Source organism: Ranitomeya variabilis, chromosome 5, assembly GCF_051348905.1.
Source record: "Ranitomeya variabilis isolate aRanVar5 chromosome 5, aRanVar5.hap1, whole genome shotgun sequence".
Lineage (NCBI taxonomy): Eukaryota > Metazoa > Chordata > Amphibia > Anura > Dendrobatidae > Ranitomeya > Ranitomeya variabilis.
Genome location: NC_135236.1, coordinates 246,475,235 through 246,495,289, shown reverse-complemented (window position 1 = coordinate 246,495,289; position 20,055 = coordinate 246,475,235). Strand labels below are relative to the sequence as shown.

General features: G+C 43.7%; 2 protein-coding genes across 6 annotated transcripts in view; one reads left to right on the top strand and one right to left on the bottom strand.

Annotated features, from left to right (window-relative positions):
* HYKK (hydroxylysine kinase) overlaps nucleotides 1–20,055 on the bottom strand; it is a 96,130-nt gene that overhangs the window by 19,220 nt on the left and 56,855 nt on the right. The window lies entirely within an intron of this gene.
* The window catches only part of LOC143775621 (long-chain fatty acid transport protein 2-like), a 255,858-nt gene continuing 250,231 nt past the window's right edge, over nucleotides 14,429–20,055 (top strand). The window contains exon 1 of the mRNA XM_077263967.1: nucleotides 14,429–14,564. The gene's annotated coding sequence lies outside the window, so the exon portion shown is untranslated. The remainder of the gene's footprint in view (nucleotides 14,565–20,055) is intronic.

Genomic DNA, 20,055 nt, shown 5'->3' with positions numbered 1-20,055 from the left:
TCACAGCTTGTCCGTGAGAAGTGACTGAGCGTCACACCCATACATTGTAGTACCCATACTTTCTGCCCAGCTTGTGCTTCTGGAGGCATGGACCCTGTAATTGAAATGGGCTTTCATTACTACAAAAATGCCAAACGTGCTAACTGTGGTTTAGGCACACTGTGGGGTAAAATTCTCTGTATTTCTTTTGGGGGGGGGGGCGAGGAGCCATATCACTTTTCCAGAGCCCTTGTACTACCAGTAATGTAGAAGCCCACTATATTTCCATTGACAAATGATGGACTGAGTGGTACGTACTTTTTTGTGGATTGAGTTGAAGCTTTGAATGGGAACAGTTTACAGAACATGTTGCATCACATTGATCCTGTGCTCTATGCTGAGCACTTAAATGAGGGTTTCCATCAAATCTCTGAATAACGTGATTCAGATGAAATCCCTGAGGGATCCATTCACTATAACGAGGCAGCAGAGTTATTTGGCACTCAGTCTGGTCTCTGTTCAGTGGTGTCCTCCTTTTCAGAGGTGCATAAAAAACTGTGGAAGACGACACTTTAATGCATGCTTTAAAAGACGGGAACGCCGGATCATAGGCCAGGCAGCATCCCAAGTGCCTCCATTTGCCTCATTATAGGGAATCTTCTGCCAGAAGTTCTGTCTGAATCACGTATTTCAGAGATTTACTCAGGCAAGCTTTCAGGGTACAGCGCAGGGTAAATGTGTGCCAAGCCTTACTGCAATCTTTGAGACAGAAAGAACAAATCAACAGTAGGTGAAGAATTGGTTTTATTTAGTTTCTACGCCGTTCCTCATGTGGTATCAGTGATTAGACGGATTTATTCTTCAGGTCGGTGCGGTAACAGAGTTATATCTTTTTTATGTTTGGCTGTTGTGACACACTATAAGATTCTTTTTTTATGCAAAACAATGATTTGCATCTCATTATTTAGACCGTTAATTTTTTAAAATTTCTGTGGACAGTCATGGGAGGGCTTGTTTTTGGAGGTTGAGTTGACATTATTATTGGTGCCATTTTTGGTCACATAACATTGTTTGATCGCTTTCTATTCCAATTTTTGGGAGGAAACATGAACAAAAAAACAGCAATTCAGGATTTTTTTAATGCTGTCTATCATGTGATCTAAGTGATAAGTGGGTCAGTATGATAAAAACTATTTTATAGAAAAATGAATTTTTGCTTCGCTTTATTCTGAGAGCCATATCTTTTTAATTTTCCACAGATGGAGTTGTATGGTGGCTTCTTTTTTGAGGGTCAAGATGAAGTTTTCAGTGATGCCATTTTTATTTATGCTTGACTTTTTCATCGCATTTAATTGCACTTTTTGTTCAGCAATATGATAAAACAGCTACGTTTTCCACTTTTTTTTGCTTTTTCTTTTTACGGTGTTCACTGAAGTGGTTAAGTAGTGGAGTAGTTTTATAGGTCAGGTTGTTACAGATGTGGCGAACCAAATATGTGTACTTTATTTGTTCATTTTTGCTTTTAAATAAATATATGTATTTATTGGATTTTTTTTTTTTTAGTTATTTATTTTGTGATTTTTTTTTTTTGTTAATATTCTTACAATTTTTAATGACATTTTTTTTTTCTTTTCCTTGTCCCACAATGGGACATCAACTTTCCCTACCCTTGATCACTGATTTAATACTCTGCAATGATTTTGCATTTCAGGATATTAGATCAGTGCATCACACACAGGGAGGAGATGTGTCAGCTCTTGCTCTCAGCAGGAGCTTATAACCCATCATACCAGGGTGACCCTGAGGCCATCTTTCGGCCTGGGTTCACCATGTAGCCCATCAGCTCAACTCTCGCCATCGCGCTATGCCGATTGAAGCAGAGAGGGAGCTCCTTCCCTCTGCTATGCTGATCGATGTTGCTGTCACTGTGGACAGCAGTATCAGAGGGGCGTTACCGCAGGGTGTCAATGCTGACATCGTTTTTTTATTGCATCGGAGTGAGCCCACGTGATGGTCACATTATAAAAGTACGGAGGTATACAAGCACCTCCCACAGCATTGTTCATGTATGGTGGATTTCGTGAAATGGTTAAACTTCCTTCACAGACATTACAGTTACACTTTATGCAAATAAAAAAAAAAATACTTTTGTAGTATTGTTTTTGAATCCACACATGCACTTTTTCATACACTTTAATTTCCTATAAACAAGACTGTAGGAAAATACATGAAAAAGATCACACAGAGCATATGTTGAACACTCCAAAGGCATCCTTCAGATGGACGATTTTCTCATATACGAGTTATTTTGATCAGACTTTGATCTGAGTTTGATCAGGGTGTGGTTCGAGTGTCATCGGTTTTTATTGTATATGGAAAAAAAAAAAAACTTTCTCCGCTTGTTCATTTCTGATAGTCCATGTAAATTGGACTGCACTTGGATGTCACCAGAGTGCGGTCTGATTTTTTCCTGGACCCATAGACTTGCCTTGCCAATTTTGATCTGAACATGCAGCAGAAACATCATGAATAGCAGGATAGACTATCACAGGTGTGAGTGCTATCCATGCAAACCACAGATATCACTTATATGCGAAAATCGAATGTCTGAATAAGGTCAAAGGGTGGGAAAGTTCAATGACAGGATATGGCAAGTGTTTTTTTTTTAACTAAAAAATTCAGATCAAACAGATTAAACCACCCATTGACCAGATTTAGACAAATATTGCAATCATTTGGATACTCGGCAAATTGTAAACGTTCATATGCAGCTGTGCACTTGTCTGCATTGTGGAATACGCAATCACTAGTACAAATGACAATAGAGTTTGCTGCATTTCTTATTTTCACATGGACCCCAGATACACTGGCAAACTCATCAAAAACACCTTAGGCTACGTTCACATTTGCGTTGTGCGCCGCAGCGTCGGCGCCGCAGCGCACAACGCAAACGAAAACGCGGCAAAACGCACGCTAAAAGGCTGCGTTTTGCGCCGCATGCGTCCTTTTTGGCCGAAAGTTGGACGCAAAAAAAATGCAACTTGAAGCGTTTCTTGCGTCCAACGCTTGCGGCCATGCGGCGCAAAACGCAGCACAACGCATGTCCATGCGCCCCCATGTTAAATATAGGGGCGCATGACGCATTCGGCGCCGCTGCGGCGCCCGACGCTGCGGCGCTGACCGCAAATGTGAACGTAGCCTAAGGCCTCAGTCAGACATCCATGAGTCCTGTGTTCTGATGGAGAGAACTATTATATTATATTAGGCAGTTCACACTTCTGTGATAGTTTGCTAATATAAGTCTATGGTCCAGCACACGAAGAGCACCAGTGAGTAATCCATGTGCTGTCCGTGGTTAACATAGTGAAAATCTCTAATGAAACATTTAGGCTGTGTGCACACGTTCCGGATTTTTCGCGTTTTTTCGCTATAAAACGCTATAAAACCGCGAAAAAAAACCACTCACATTAAGCATCCTATTAAAACAATGCAATCCACATTTTGTATGCACATGCTGCGTTTTTTTCCTGAGCGGAATCGCATTTCGGAAAAAAATGCAGCATGTTCATTAATTTGCGGAATCGCGGGGATTCCGCACACATAGGAATGCATTGATCCGCTTACTTTCCGCATGGGGCTATGCCCACCATGCGGGAAGTAAGCGGATCATGTGCGGATGGTACCCAGGGTGGAGGAGAGGAGACTCTCCTCCACGGACTGGGCACCATATAATTGTTAAAAAAAGAGAATTAAAATAAAAAATAGTGATATACTCACCTTCGATGGCCCCCGGAGTTTTTCCGCCTCTCAGCGGTGCACGCGGCGCCTTCAGTTCCCCGGGATGCTGTGTGAGAAGGACCTGCGATGACGTCGCAGTCACGTGACATCACAGCAGGTCCTTCGCACACAGCATCCATGGGAATGGAAGCCGCAGCGTGCGCCGCTGAGGAGATCAGGACGCCGAAAGGTGAGAATAACCATTTTATTTTTTTTTTAATTATTATTTTTAACACTATCTTTTACTATTGATGCTGCATAGGCAGCATCAATAGTAAAAAGTTGGTCACACAAGCAATATGTTTGACAAGTGTGACCAACCTGTCAATCAGTTTTCCAAGCGATGCTACAGATCGCTTGGAAAACGCTAGCATTCTGCAAGCTAATTACGCTTGCAAAGCGTTAGTGTTTAGTGGGAATACTCATGCCAATTCCGCATGCGATATACCCACAGCAGGAGTTGCGGAATTACCGGGGAAATTTCCGCTGCAATTCTGCAACGTGTGCACTTAGCCTAAAGGTAAGCACTGACACACAGACCAATCACTGCTCAAAAATCTAAAACATTGATGAACAGTGGTCCGTGTTTTTAAGCAAGTTAAAAATCACAGATGTCAAAATGAGGTTTTAAATGGAATCTGTCAGCAGGTTTTTACTACTTCATCTGAGCAACACAATGTGTAAAAGAGATCCTGAATGCAACAATGTATCACTTAGTTTACTGGGTGCAGCAGCTGTAATACAGTACATTCAGCGTTTTTAGCTGTAGCATTATTATTATTTATTATTATAGCGCCATTTATTCCATGGCGCTTTACATGTGAGGAGGGGTATACATAATAAAAACAAGTACAATAATCTTAACCCCTTCACCCCCAAGGGTGGTTTGCACGTTAATGACCGGGCCAATTTTTACAATTCTGACCACTGTCCCTTTATGAGGTTATAACTCTAGAACGCTTCAACGGATCTTGGTGATTCAGACATTGTTTTCTCGTGACATATTGTACTTCATGATAGTGGTAAAATTTCTTCGATATAACTTGCGTTTATTTGTGAAAAAAACGAATATTTGGCGAAAATTTCGCAATTTTCCAATTTTGAATTTTTATGCCCTTAAATCACAGACATATGTCACGCAAAATACTTAATAAGTAACATTTCCCACATGTCTACTTTACATCAGCACAATTTTGGAACCAAAATTTTTTTTTGTGACGGAGTTATAAGGGTTAAAAGTTGACCAGCAATTTCTCATTTTTACAACACCATTTTTTTTTAGGGACCACATCTCATTTGAAGTCATTTTGAGGGGTCTATATGATAGAAAATACCCAAGTGTGACACCATTCTAAAAACTGCACCCCTCAAGGTACTCAAAACCACTTTCAAAAAGTATATTAACCCTTCAGGTGTTTCACAGGAATTTTTGGAATGTTTAAATAAAAATAAACATTTAACTATTTTTCACACAAAATATATTTCAGCTCCAATTTGTTTTATTTTACCTAGGGTAACAGGAGAAAATAGACCCCAAAATTTGTTGTACAATTTGTCCTGAGTACGCTGATACCCATATGTGGGGGTAAACCACTGTTTGGGCGCATGGCAGAGCTCGGAAGGAAAGGAGCGCCATTTGACTTTTCAATGCAAAATTGACTGGAATTGAGATGGGACGCCATGTGGCATTTGGAGAGCCCCTGATGTGCCTAAACATTGAAACCCCCCACAAGTGACACCATTTTGGAAAGTAGACCCCCTAAGGATCTTATCTAGATGTGTGGTGAGCACTTTGACCCAACAAGTGCTTCACAGAAGTTTATAATGCAGAGCCGTAAAAATAAAAAATCATATTTTTTCACAAAAATGATCTTTTCGCCCCCAATTTTTTATTTTCCCAAGGGTAAGAGAAGAAATTGGACCCGAAAAATTGTTGTGCAATTTGTCCTGAGTACGCTGATACCCCATATGTGGGTGTAAACCATTGTTTGGGCGCAGGGCAGAGCTCGGAAGGGAAGGAGCGCCATTTGACTTTTCAATGCAAAATTCACTGGAATTGAGATGGGACGCCATGTTGCGTTTGGAGAGCCCCTGATGTGCCTAAACATTGAAACCCCCCCACAAGTGACACCATTTTGGAAAGTAGACCCCTTAAGGAACTTATCTAGATGTGTGTTGAGCACTTTGACCCAACAAGTGCTTCACAGAAGTTTATAATGCAGAGCCGTAAAAATAAAAAATCATATTTTTTCACAAAAATAATCTTTTCGCCCCCATTTTTTTATTTCCCCAAGTGTAAGAGAAGAAATTAGACCACAAAAGTTGTTGTGCAATTTGTTCTGAGTACGACAATACCCCATATGTGGGGGTAAACCACTGTTTGGGCGCATAGCAGAGCTCGGAAGGGAAGGAGCGCTATTTTACTTTTCAATGCAAAATTGACTGGAAATGGGATGCCATGTTGCGTTTGGAGAGCCCCTGATGTGCCTAAACATTAAAACCCCCCACAAGTGACACCATTTTGGAAAGTAGACTCCCTAAGGAACTTATCTAGATGTGTTTTGAGAGCTTTGAACCCCCAAGTGTTTCACTACAGTTTATAACGCTGAGCCGTGAAAATAAAAATTCTTTTTTTTTTTCACAAAAATGATTTTTAGCCCCAAGTTGTTGTCCAATTTGTCCTGAGTACGCTGATACCCCATATGTGGGGGGGAACCACTGTTTGGGCGCATGACAGAGCTCGGAAGGGAAGGAGCGCCATTTGGAATGCAGACTTAAATGGATTGGTCTGCAGGCGTCACGTTGCATTTGCAGAGCCCCTGATGTACCCAAACAGTACAAACCCCCCACAAGTGACCCCATATCGGAAACTAGACCCCCCAAGGAACTTATATAGAAGTGTTGTGAGAACTTTGAACCCCCAAGTGTTTCACTACAGTTTACAACGCAGAGCCGTGAAAATAAAAAATCTTTTTTTCCCACAAAACTTATTTTTTGGCCCCCAGTTTTGTATTTTCCCAAGGGTAGCAGGAGAACTTGGACCCCAAAAGATGATGTCCAATTTGTCCTGAGTACGTTGATACCCCATATATTGGGGTAAACCCCTGTTTGGGCACACGGGAGAGCTCTGAAGGGAAGGAGCACTGTTTTCCTTTTTCAACGCAGAATTGGCTGGAATTCAGATCGGATGCCATGTCCCGTTTGGAGAGCCCCTGATGTGCCTAAACAGTGGAAACCCCCCAATTATAACTGAAACCCTAATCCAAACACACCCCTTACCCTAATCCCAACAGTAACCCTAACTACTCCTCTAACCCAGACACACCCAACCCTGTCATGGTTCCCAATGGCAAGGGAACGTCAGAGAACTTAAATAACAGACTAGCTCTTGGGTGATGGAATCTCGAGCTGACCGTGATCTAAACCTACCACACAACTAACAGTGGCCGGGTGACGTACCTACGTTTTATCCCTAGACGCCCAGCGCCAGCCGGAGAACTAACCCTAATAGAGGAAAAAACAGACCTGGCTTACCTCTAGGGAAATTCCCCCAAAAAGGAGACAGAAGCCCCCCACATATATTGACGGTGAGTTCAGAGGAAAAGACATATGCAGTATGAAGGTAGGTTCAGCAAAGCGAGGTCCGCTTACTAGATAGTAAGAAGATACAATAGGGAACTTCACGGTCAGCTGAAAACCCTATTAAAATACCATCCAGAAATTACTTTAAGACTCATGTGTCAACTCATGACACCGGAGTGGTAATTTCGGCCCACAAGAGCTTCCAGCTACAGAAACATAACATAACTGTGAACTGGAACAAAAATGCAAACAAACTTAGGACTAAGAGTCCAACTTAGCTGATAGTAGTCTAGAAGCAGGAACATGCAACAGAAAGGCTCTGGTTACATTGATGGCCGGCACTAGAATAACTGAGCAGCAAGGCTAAATAGGATACTCCCATATCCTGATGGAAACAGGTGAACAGAGAAAGTGAAGCACACAAGTCCAGTACCACCAGTGACCACCGGGGGAGCCCAAAAACCAAATTCACAACACAACCCTATTCCCAACCGTAAATGTAATCCAAACCCTAACCCTATCTTTAGCCCCAACCCTAACTGTAGCCCCAACCCTAGCCCCAACCCTAACCCTAGCCCTCACCCTAGCAATAACCCTAGCCCTATCACTAGCCGTAACACTAGCCGTAACACTAGCCCTAACCCTAGCCCTAACCCTAGCCCCAACCCTAGCCCCAACCCTAGCCCCAACCCTAGCCCCAGCCCTAACCCTAGCCCTAGCCCCAACCCTAGCCCCAACCCTAACCCTTGCCCTAACCCTTGCCCTAACCCTAACCCTAACCCTAGCCCTAACTCTAGTCCTAACTCTAGTCCTAACTCTAGCCCTAACCCTAACCCTAATGGGAAAATTGAAATAAATACATTTTTTAATTTTTTTTATTTTTCCCTAACTAAGGGGGGTTTGATTTACTTTTATAGCGGGTTTTTTAGCGGATTTTTATGATTGGCAGCCGTCACACACTGAAAGACGCTTTTCATTGCAAAAAATATTTTTTGCGTTACCACATTTTGAGAGCTGTAATTTTTCCATATTTGAGTCCACAGAGTCATGTGAGATCTTGTTTTTTGTGGGACGAGTTGACGTTTTTATTGGTAACATTTTCGGACACGTGACATTTTTTGATCGCTTTTTATTCCGATTTTTGTGAGGCAGAGTGATCAAAAACCAGCTATTCATGAATTTCTTTTGGGGGAGGCGTTTATACCGTTCCGCGTTTGGTAAAATTGATAAAGCAGTTTTATTCTTTGGGTCAGTACGATTACAGCGATATCTCATTTATATCATTTTTTTTATGTTTTGGCGCTTTTATACGATAAAAACTATTTTATAGAAAAAATAATTATTTTGGTATCGCTTTATTCTCAGGACTATAACTTTTTTATTTTTTTGCTGATGATGCTGTATGGTGGCTCGTTTTTTGCGGGACAAGATGAAGTTTTCAGCGGTACCACGGTTATTTATATCAGTCTTTTTGATCGCGTGTTATTCCACTTTTTGTTCGGCGGTATGATAATAAAGCGTTGTTTTTTGCCTCTTTTTTTTTTTTTCTTACGGTGTTTACTGAAGGGGTTAACTAGTGGGGCAGTTTTATAGGATGGGTCGTTACGGACGTGGCGATATTAAATATATATACTTTTATAGTTTTTTTAATTTTATTTAGCAAAAGAAATGTATTTATGGGAATAACATTTTTTTTTTTTTCTTTATTTAGGATATTTTTTTTATTTATTTTTTTACACATGTGGGGAATTTTTTTTTAAACTTTTTTACTTTGTCCCAGGGGGGGACATCACAGATCATTGATCTGGCAGTGTGCACAGCACTCTGCCAGATCTGCGATCTGCTATGCAGGGCTGCAGGCTTACCAAGTGTCTGCTCTGAGCAGACACTCGGTAAGCCACCTCCCTCCCTGCAGGACCCGGATGCCGCGGCCATCTTGGATCCGGGACCTGCGGCGAGGAGGGAGGTAGGAGACCCTCGGAGCAACGCGATTACATCGCGTTGCTCCGGGGGTCTCAGGGAAGCCCGCAGGGAGCCCCCTCCCTGCGCGATGCTTTCCTGTACCGCCGGTACACCGCGATCATGTTTGATCGCGGTGTGCCGGGGGTTAATGTGCCGGGGGCGGTCCGTGACCGCTCCTGGCACATAGTGCCGGATGTCAGCTGCGATATGCAGCTGACACCCGGCCGCGATCGGCCGCGCTCCCCCCGTGAGCGCGGCCGATCGCGTATGACGTACTATCCCGTCGGTGGTCATACGGGCCCACTCCACCTCGACGGGATAGTACGTCAGATGTCAGGAAGGGGTTAAACAACGCAAGTTATGACTGGTACAGGAGGAGAGAGGACCCTGCCAGTGAGGGCTCACAATCTACAAGGGATGGGTGAAGATACAATAGGTGAGGGTGTGGCGCCCCAGGGTCCTGGTCATCACAGTAGTATTGCTTTCCTCACGGAGAGAGTGATGTTACGCTTGAAGGCAAGAAGGGATAACTGTAACCAGGTAACCACAAGCATGCAACACATTCACACTTCAGGCCACCAGGGGGAGCTTTTGATCCTATTTACTGGGATAGATTATATATATATATATATATATATATATATATATATATATATATATATATATATATATACACACATGCACATGCATACATACCTCCCAACTTTTGAAGATGGGAAAGAGAGACAAAGTTTGCGGCGCGCGAAGCGGCAAATTTTAGACCAAACCTCTGACCACACCCATTCATGATTAGTCACACCCATATCCACGTCCCAACCACACCCACACAACAAAAAAATATGGCCACACAGTGCTCCATACTGTATAATGGCCACACATGATGCTCCATACTGTATGATGACCACACATGATGCTCCATACTGTATAATGACCGCACATGATGCTCCATACTGTATAATGACCGCACATGATGCTCCATACTGTATAATGACCGCACATGATGCTGCATACTGTATAATGACCCCACACGATGCTCCATACTGTATAATGACCCCACACGATGCTCCATACTGTATAATGACCGCACACGATGCTCCATACTGTATAATGGCCCCACATGATTCTCCATACTGTATAATGACCGCACATGATGCTCCATACTGTATAATGACCGCACATGATGCTCCATACTGTATAATGACCGCACATGATGCTCCATACTGTATAATGACCGCACATGATGCTCCATACTGTATAATGACCGCACATGATGCTCCATACTGTATAATGACCGCACATGATGCTCCATATTGTATGACCGCACATGATGCTCCATACTGTATAATGACTGCACATGATGCTCCATACTGTATACTGGCTGCACATGATGCTCCATACTGTATAATGGCCACACAGTTCTTCATACTGTATAATGATCCCACATGATGCTTAATACTGTTTAATGACCCCCCCTGTATGCATGGCTCATATTCCCCCCCTCCTGTATGCATGGCTCATCTCTCCACCCGCTCCCCCACGCTCCCCCCACGCTCCCATCTTGAGTGGCGTGGCTTACCGTCCTCCTTCATCCCCCCCTACCCTGTCCCCCATCCCTCATACTTACCTGTTCCTCACCACGCGGCCATCCCTCTCGCTCTGTTCCGACTCCCGGCTCAGCACCTTCTTCCTGGGTGAGCGGTCAGGTGATACCTCATTAAGGTCATGAATATGCGCATATTCATGACCTATAATGAGCAGTACAACGTGACCGCTCATTCAGGAGCACTGCAGAAGCCAACACAGCTTTTATTTTAAAAAAAAGCCACAAACCTTGCTCAGGTGCCGCCCCCTGCATTGTCCCCGCCCTAGGCACGTAGTGCGGGACAACTAACGTCCCTCCCGGGATCGCGGGGCTGACTGTCAAAATCAGGACAGTCCCGCGGGATCCGGGACGGTTGGGAGGTATGATATATATATATATATATATATATATATATATATATATATATATATATATATATATTAATATTATATATCTGGTAGTCTGTAGGGAAAGTCAGCTCAGTTCTTGCCAGGAAACAGACTGGATCAGTCTGAGGCAGGGGAAAGTTTACGGAGCTGTGTAGCCGCAGTGCAGCAGTTCCTGGAAAGAGACATTCAGAGGGCCGAATACATTGCAGTGAATGTGCAGGAGAGCAAAGCACAGGAAAGGATACCAGGGGAGACCAGCCCCAAACAGGCTGCTGCCTCCTGAGGCTCAGAGACCGATAGCCGGAACACCGAGGATAGTAAGGCTCTCCACGACTTACATCAGAGACTGGCAGGACAGCTGAATTCCATGTTCCCTGTCCGCCTTAGTACCCAGGAGGCACGGTGACACCCTTAGAGGCTGGGGCGTGCTAGAGTCCCTATAAACCGCCTCAAGTCACCAGTCATATGGGTCGTGTCCTATCCTATACAGGGGACAGAGAGAGAGACAACATCTGTGAGGACCTTATGTGAAGCCATAGGCAGTAAGGGACTACAAGACCACGGTGCTAGAGGAAGGCTTTGATTTCCACCTGGATAAGGGGACTCCTAACTTGCCTCCAAGCCGGTCAGACCCTGCCTGCCCTGTGATCTGGTGCCCTGGACTTTGGCTGCCTGAAATTGACAGTAAACAAGGTAAAGAGACTGCAACCCTGTGTCCTCGTTCTTTACTGCACCATTCACCATCTACCATCTACACACCAGGAGCCCTGGGGATATACTTCACCTGTGGGAAGGTATACCATCTAGCTGCCATAACATCACCCCTGAGGACTCCTTAAAGCAGCATCGGTCCCCACTGACCGAATACCACAGGTGGCGTCAAGAACAAAAACTTTATTCCCTTTAAAGACCTTTCCCTTTTACATGGGCGCCCAGGGCCACGGACCAGGTCGCCGCCGTGACATCCCACTGTGAACTGGAGGACCCGATACCGAGTACCCCACGGCCTAGGCAGGGCGACTCAAGGGTGGAGCTGGTCGTTCAGCGGTTTGGTCAATGGGTGGTTACTGCAGGTTGTAGGCTTGTTGGAAGAGGTGGGTCTTCAGGTTCTTTTTGAAGGTTTTGATGGTAGGCGAGGGTCTGATATGTTGTGGTAAAGCGTTCCAGAGTAAGGGGGATGCGCGAGAGAAATCTTGTATGCGATTGTGGGTAGAGGAGACAAGATGGGAGTAGAGGAGATCTTGTGAGGATCAGAGGTTGCGTGCAGGAAAGTAATGGGAGACGAGGTCACATGTATGGAGGAGAGAGGTTGTGGATGGCTTTGTATGTCATGGTTAGGGTTTTGTACTGGAGTCTCTGGGCAATGGGGAGCCAATGAAGGGATTGACAGAGGGGAGAGGCCGGGGAATAGAGGGGGGACAGGGGGATTAGTCGAGCAGCAGAGTTTAGAACAGATTGGAGGGGTGCAAGAGTGTTCGAGGGGAGGCCACAGAGCAGGAGGTTGCAGTAGTCGAGGCGGTAGATCAGGGCATGGACTAGGGTTTTTGCAGTTTCTTGGTTTACGAATGTACGGATTCGTGAAATATTTTTGAATTGGAGTCATCAGGAAGTGGAAAGGTCTTAGATATGTGGTTTGAAGGAGAGATCGGTGTCAAGGATTACCCCGAGGCAGCAAGCTTGTGGGACTGGGGAGAGTGGGCAGCCGTTTACTATAATGGATAAGTTCGTTGGGGGGGGTCGCTTGAGATAGGGAAAGATGATGAATTCTGTTTTGTCCATGTTAAGTTTTGGAAATCTAGCGGAGAAGAAGGATGAAATAGCAGACAGACGTTGTGGGATTCTGGTTAGTAGGGTGGTGATATCTGGTCCAGAGATGTAGATCTGTGTGCCATCAGCATAAAGGTGATACTGAAAGCCGTGTAGCATGAAGCAGAGCGGAGAAAGCTAACCCTGCCCACACCAGGCTCTCTATGTACATAGATATAGACAGTGAGCTGCTTATGGCTATGTGCACACGTTGTGGATTTTGCTGCGGATTCGCAGCAGATTTGACACTGCAGATCTGCAGCAGTTTTTCATGCATTGTACAGTACCATGTAAACATATGGAAAACAAAATCCGCAGTGCACATGCTACGGAAAAAAAATGCGCGCAAACGCAACTATGTTTTTACAAAAGCATGTCAATTCTTTGTGCTGATTCCACAGCGGTTTACATCTGCTCCTCAATAGGAATCTGCAGGTGTAAACCGCAGGTGGAATCCGCACAAAACCTGGGGTAAATCTGTGGGTAATCCGCAGTGCGGTTTACCTGCGGATTTTGCAAAAACAGTGCGGAAAAATCGGCACACCAATCCACAACGTGTGCACATAGCATATCACAGGAGGTGGTGGAGTTGGACTAGGGCTTGTGTGAGCACCAGGCAGTGGTAATATTATGGTGGTAAAGCCTTCATTATAAAATTAAAAACAGTACACAGTCACACAAAAAAAAACACATTTACAAAGTATATGCCAAAAAAATGGCAATAAAGCTTATGAAAAACACATAAAATGCATGACATTATTTAGAAGACAACACTACAAAAGTCTCTGATGTCAGAGTAGCCTGAAAAGAAGTTGTCCCCTACTCGGACATCCCGTTTCCAATAGCTAAACTTCTGCTAATCAAAATAATAGTTATGGTATATTCTCCTCCGACGCAGGTGCTGTCCCAGCAGCACTGGCTCTCCCGGAGCTCACATGACATTATGTTACACGATCCTTGGGGCCACTCAGTGGCCACTTCACGCTCTTATCTTTCTAACGTAAGCCAAAGCTATTGCTGGTTTCTCACTCTCACTGCCTCCGGATGTCAGATAAGTTTCAAGGAGGAGAGTGAAGCGGACACTGACTAGCCGGAGGGATCACGTGACACTATTGAGAGCCAAAGCCAATACTGCAGGAACAGTGCAGGCACCAGAGGTATAGGTGTTATTTTGCTCGGGTGATTGAGAAGGGGTTGTCTGAGTAATGGACAGTCTTTTTAAGAGTTCATTTAGTTGAGTATGACGTAAGCTGGATTATGATGAGAATATTCAGGAAAGGACTAACTTTGATAGCAGATATTTATTTTAGGGAGTCACATGCAGCCCAGATGATCCTGGATCCTGTATGGCTGCTCTACATATAAATATATGCGTTTGTCTTATACTAATTAAAAAGAAGATTTTGGTCTCCGACACGGATTCTTTGTGAGCATTTTACATTCACTTATTACTGATATTCACATAATAACCATCTACTGAGTCTCAGGTAAGTGCTAAAAATGAGATCAATAGTGGAAAACCTTTTTTTCGGCAATAACAGTATGTGTATTCTGGGTAGTAACTAAATTCAGCAGTAAAGGACTGATTGACCTAAAAGATGGACCGACTACATAATTGACTTTTTGAGCACTGTATTTGTCTATTATACTTTTAAGTTTTATTTTATACAAGAAATAGGGTGAATTCATAATAATAAGACTGAAAGGATTAACATGTAGATGACTTAAAAATCTGCCGAGCAATGTGTAATTTAAATTTTTAAAATCTCATGTACTTAGCTTGTAATTTATTATGCTGCAGATTTTTTTGTATAGAAATCTGTACCAAATACGTACTGTATGCATTTAACCTTATGGGTCCAATTGTCCATAAGCTTGCTGAATGTCTTCAATAACAACTAGAAGAATTGTCAATGTAGCTATGCTATGTAATATAGAGCACACATCTCAGGATCTGTACAACATAAAAGTACTTACAAAACCACACAACTTTTTTGCGCAACTTATTTATTATGCTTTTCTTATCAATATCATATTTCGCAGCACTTTACATAGAGAGGCGTAGCTAGGGTTTTGGTTCAGGGGGGGTGAACCTTTTGAGTTGGCCCCTAACCAGGTAACCTTGATTACAACTGGGTGACGCACTCTAATAGTGAAGGAGAACCTCAGCAGTTGACCGCACTGTTGCTGAAAATAATGTCTATATAAAAGACTAATATTGATATTACTGCCATATGGTCAGTGGTAGATACTAGTCCTGCAGAACATATAAGAGATCACAGCACAGCTACAGATGGTGACTAACCGCTGAAGTTGTTTCTGATTGAATTGTTCACTTTTCAAGTCTTTTCCATCTGGCCCAGAGCAACATGTCGACTTCTCCAGCAAGGACTCATCTGCAGAGATTACAACAAAGACACATTTCACTTCTCACATTTTCAGCAATGTCCCCAATGGGATTATTCCCAGCCTGCACAAACTCCTCATCCTGCTGATACCCCAATGCTGACTTGCTTCTGCTGTATGTGTCCCTAATACTGCACATAGTCTACCCCCTGTACAGCTCTCCTATACACAGTATGATTCTCTCTTATACAGTTTAATGCCCCCTCACTGTATATATACTGACCCCTTAGTATCCCCCAAACTGTTTGATAGCTCCAACACTAATCTCCACACTCTAGGATGGCCCCCTAGATAGCCTCCATATAGTATAATGCACCAGACAATCCTCAATATAGTCTTCAATACAGTATAATGCACTCCCCATAGATCTCCATATAGTATAACGCAGACTCTATATAATATAATGCACTCCCAATATGCAGACTTTATAGTATAATGCACTTCCCAAAGGCAGACTATATAGTGTAATGCACTCTCCATAGGCCTCCATATAGTGTGATGCACTCCCCATAGGCCTACATATAGTATAATGCACTCCTTAGAGGCAGACTCTTTATAGTATAATACAATCCCCATAGGCAGACTCTATAGTATAATGCACTTTCCATAGGCAGACTTTATAGTAAAATGCACTCCCATAGGCAGACACTATAGTATAATGCAGCCTCTAATATAATGCACCCCCATAGGCAGCTTTTATAGAATGGAGCCCCATAATATAATGCACCCCCATAGGCAGACTCTATAGTGTAATGTAGCCCCTAATATAAAGCACCCCATAGGCAGCCTCTATAGAATAATGCATTCCCTAATATAATGCACTCCATAGGCAGCCTCTATAGTGTAATGCAGCCCCTAATATAATGCACCCCTATAGGCAGACTCTATACCCTAATGCAGCCCCTAATATAATGCACCCCCATAGGCAGACTCTATAGAATAATGTAGCCCCTATATAACGCATCCCCATAGGCAGACTCTATAGAATAATGTAGCCCCTATATAATGAATACCCATAGGCAGCCTCTATAGAATAATGCAGCCCATAATATAATGCACCCCCATAGGCAGCTTCTATAATATAATGCACCTCCATAGGCAGCCTCTATAGTATAATGCACCCCCATAGGCAGCCTCTATAGTATAATGTAGCCCCTAATATAATGCACCTCCATTGGCAGCCTCTGTAGTATAATGCACCTCCATTGGCAGCCTATATAGTATAATGCACCCCCATAGGCAGCCTCTATAGAATAATGTAGCCCCTAATATAATGCACTCCATAGGTAGACTCTATAGAATAATGCAGCCCCTAATATAATGCACCCCCATAGGCAGCTTCTATAATATAATGCACCTCCATAGGCAGCCTCTGTAGTATAATGCAGCCCCTAATATAATGCACCCTCATTGGCAGCCTCTATAGTATAATGCACCCCCATAGGCAGACTCTATAGAATAATGTAGCCCCTGATATAATGCACCCCCATAGGCAGCTTCTATAATAAATTGCACCTCCATAGGCAGCCTCTATAGGATAATGCACCCCCATAGGCAGCCTTTATAGAATAATGTAGCCCCCAATATAATGCACTCCAATAGGCAGTCTCTATAGTATAATACAACCCTTAATTTAATGCACCCCCATAGGCAGACTATAGTATAGTGCAACCCCATAAAAAATAAATCCAATACTAACCTTTCTTCCTAGTTTCTCCACTGCTCTGAGCGCCGGCACATCTCTGGACCGCAGGCACAGAGTAGTGATGCCATTGTGACCCCCTGTCAGTATCGGCATTGGTGAAGTCATGCTGAGAGGGGGATGATGGGAGCGGGAGTGTAACGCTCCCACTCTCATCAATGCGGTCAGCTGTATCAGCATCTAGCCTATACAGCTGATCTTGCAATCTTGGGCATGGGGCTCACTGCTAGCACCAAGCCCCCCCACCTGCTCAGGGGCTTGATAGCAGCAGTGCTGGGAGATCGATTCTCCCTGCTCTGCCAAAGAATGTAACTGTATCAGTTTGCTGCACACGCCAATACAATTATAGTAGCGTAGCTCCGGGTGGCCCTCAGAGCATGGGGCCCGGGGCAACCGCCCCCTCATCCCCCTGGTAGCTATGCTACTGATCATCACTGTCCCCAGTGGGGCTCACAATCTTAATTTCTTATCAGCATGTCTTTGGAATTTGGGAGGAAACCCACACAAACATGGGGAGAACATGCAAACACCTTGCAGATGTTGTCCTTGGTGGGATTTGAACCCAGAACCACAGCCTTATAGTCAGTAGCATAGCTACCAGGGGAGCAGAGGGGGTGGTCACCCCAGGTCCCGTGCTCTTAGAGGGCCCACCCGCAGCTTCTCTACTGTAACTGTATTGGCGCGTGCAGCGCGCCCATACTGTTGCATTCTGCAGCACAGCAGGGAAAATCGATATCCCTGCTCTGCCACCTGGCTGCTATGGGTCCCCTGAGCATTGGGGGGGAGAGCCTGATGCTAGCAGTGGGCCCCCATCATTGCAAGTTCAACAGTTGACTGCATTGATGAGAGTGAGAGCGTTACGCTCCCTCTCCCATCATCCCCCTCTCAGCATCTGACGTCACTGATGCAGACACTGACAGAGGTCGCAATGACATCACTACTTGGTGCCCGCTGTCCAGAGATGTGCGGGAGTTCGGAGCCATGGAGGAAGAGAGGTATTGTAGGTACTTTTTTGGGGGGCGCTTTATATTATACAGAGTCTGCCTATGGGGTGTGCATTAAGCAATATAGAGTCTGCCTATGGGGTTGCATTATACTATATAGAGTCTGTATTTGGAGGTGCATTATACAATATAGACTCTGCCTATGGAGTTGCATTATACTATATAGAGTCTGCTTATAGGGGGTGCATTATACTATACAGTCTGCCTATGGAGGCTGCACTACACTATAGAGTCTGCCTATCGGGGTGCATTATATTAGGGATGCATTATACTATATAGAGTCTGCCTGCGAGGGTCCATTATACTATAGAGTCTGTCTATGTGGGGTGCTTTATACTTTAGTGTCTGCCTATGGGGAGTACATTATACTATATAGAATCTGCCTATCGGGGATGCATTATACTATATAGGGTCTGCATTATGGGTAGAAGTTGTCATGTCGGTCTGGGCCAGATGGAAGATGTGAAAAGTGAATGATTCAATCAGAAAGAATGTCAGCTTTAAGTCACCATCTATAACTGTTTTGTAATCTCTTATATGTTCCATAGGACCATATAATATCAGTAATATCAATGTTGGTCTTTATAAAGAGATTATTTTCAGCAATTCTGCAGTCATCTGCTCAGGCTCTCCTCCACTATTACGGTGTGTCACCCTGTTGTAATCAAGGTTACTTGGTCAAGGACCCACTCAGATGTTTCGCCCCCCCCCAAACTAAAACCTTAGCTACGCCTCTGCTTGCAGTGCTAACCACTGAGCCACAGTGCTGCTCTCTGTTCTGTATATACTAAAAATGTTCTTCAAAGCAAATATGTACTGTTGTATGTTTTACATTTTTATCCTATTGGTTTGCCTGTCATATGATTTACTGGTTCTGATCCTGTACATATGTAGCAATCCATAACTTGTCTGATAACATGATAAATAACTGCTCACAGCTGTTTGCTTAGGCTTTCCTGGTAAATTTATGAGGACTCCAGAAAACAAATGACGTAGAGTTTCCCATATAAGTTCAAATTAGCAAAGGCTAAACAGACAGCTGTGGGTTGATATTAATATCCTGGAAAGGAGCCCCTCCCAGCCTACAAACATCAGCTCTCAGCCGCTCGAAATGGCGCATCCATAAGATGCGCCAAATCTGGCACTTAGCCTTGCTCTTCCCACTTGCCCTGTGGTGGTGACAAGTGGGGTAAGAGGGCTGGGGTTGATATCACCTCTGTATTGTCAAGTGACATCAAGCCCAGAGGTTAGTAATGGAGAGGAGTCTATAAGATGCCCCCATTGCTAACCCCATAGTAAGTGTTGAAATAAACACACAGCAAGAATAAAATCCTTTATTTGAAATAAAACAAAACACACTGTTTTACACTATTATTTAAAAATTAAAAACACAGTTATACTCACATTGCACCTATTCCATTGATATCCTCATCCCCTGTAAAAAAAAAAAAAAAAAAGAAAAAATAACAACCAGATCCCTCAACTGTCAGACATGAAGATAATCATCCGATGCCTGTGTCCCATGTAAAAAAAATTTTTTAAACAACCACATTCCTCACCTTTCTGATGTGAAGATAATCCATACTATCTCTCCGACATCTGATGTACAACATGAACGGTGCCATTATGTGACCGTTCACACTGAAAAGCAGGACACAATGAGCTGCTGTGAGCACAGTTCACTGTGAACCGGGACAATAAACTGAGGTAACCTCAATAAGATCACAGCGAGCACCGTGAGAAAATTCTCATGATGCTCACGGTGATCTCATTGAAGCCACCGCAGTTCATTATCCCGGCTCACAATGAAGTGAGCCTGGGAGCGCACTTTCAGTGACCTGCAGTAACCTCTTTGATATCACCATT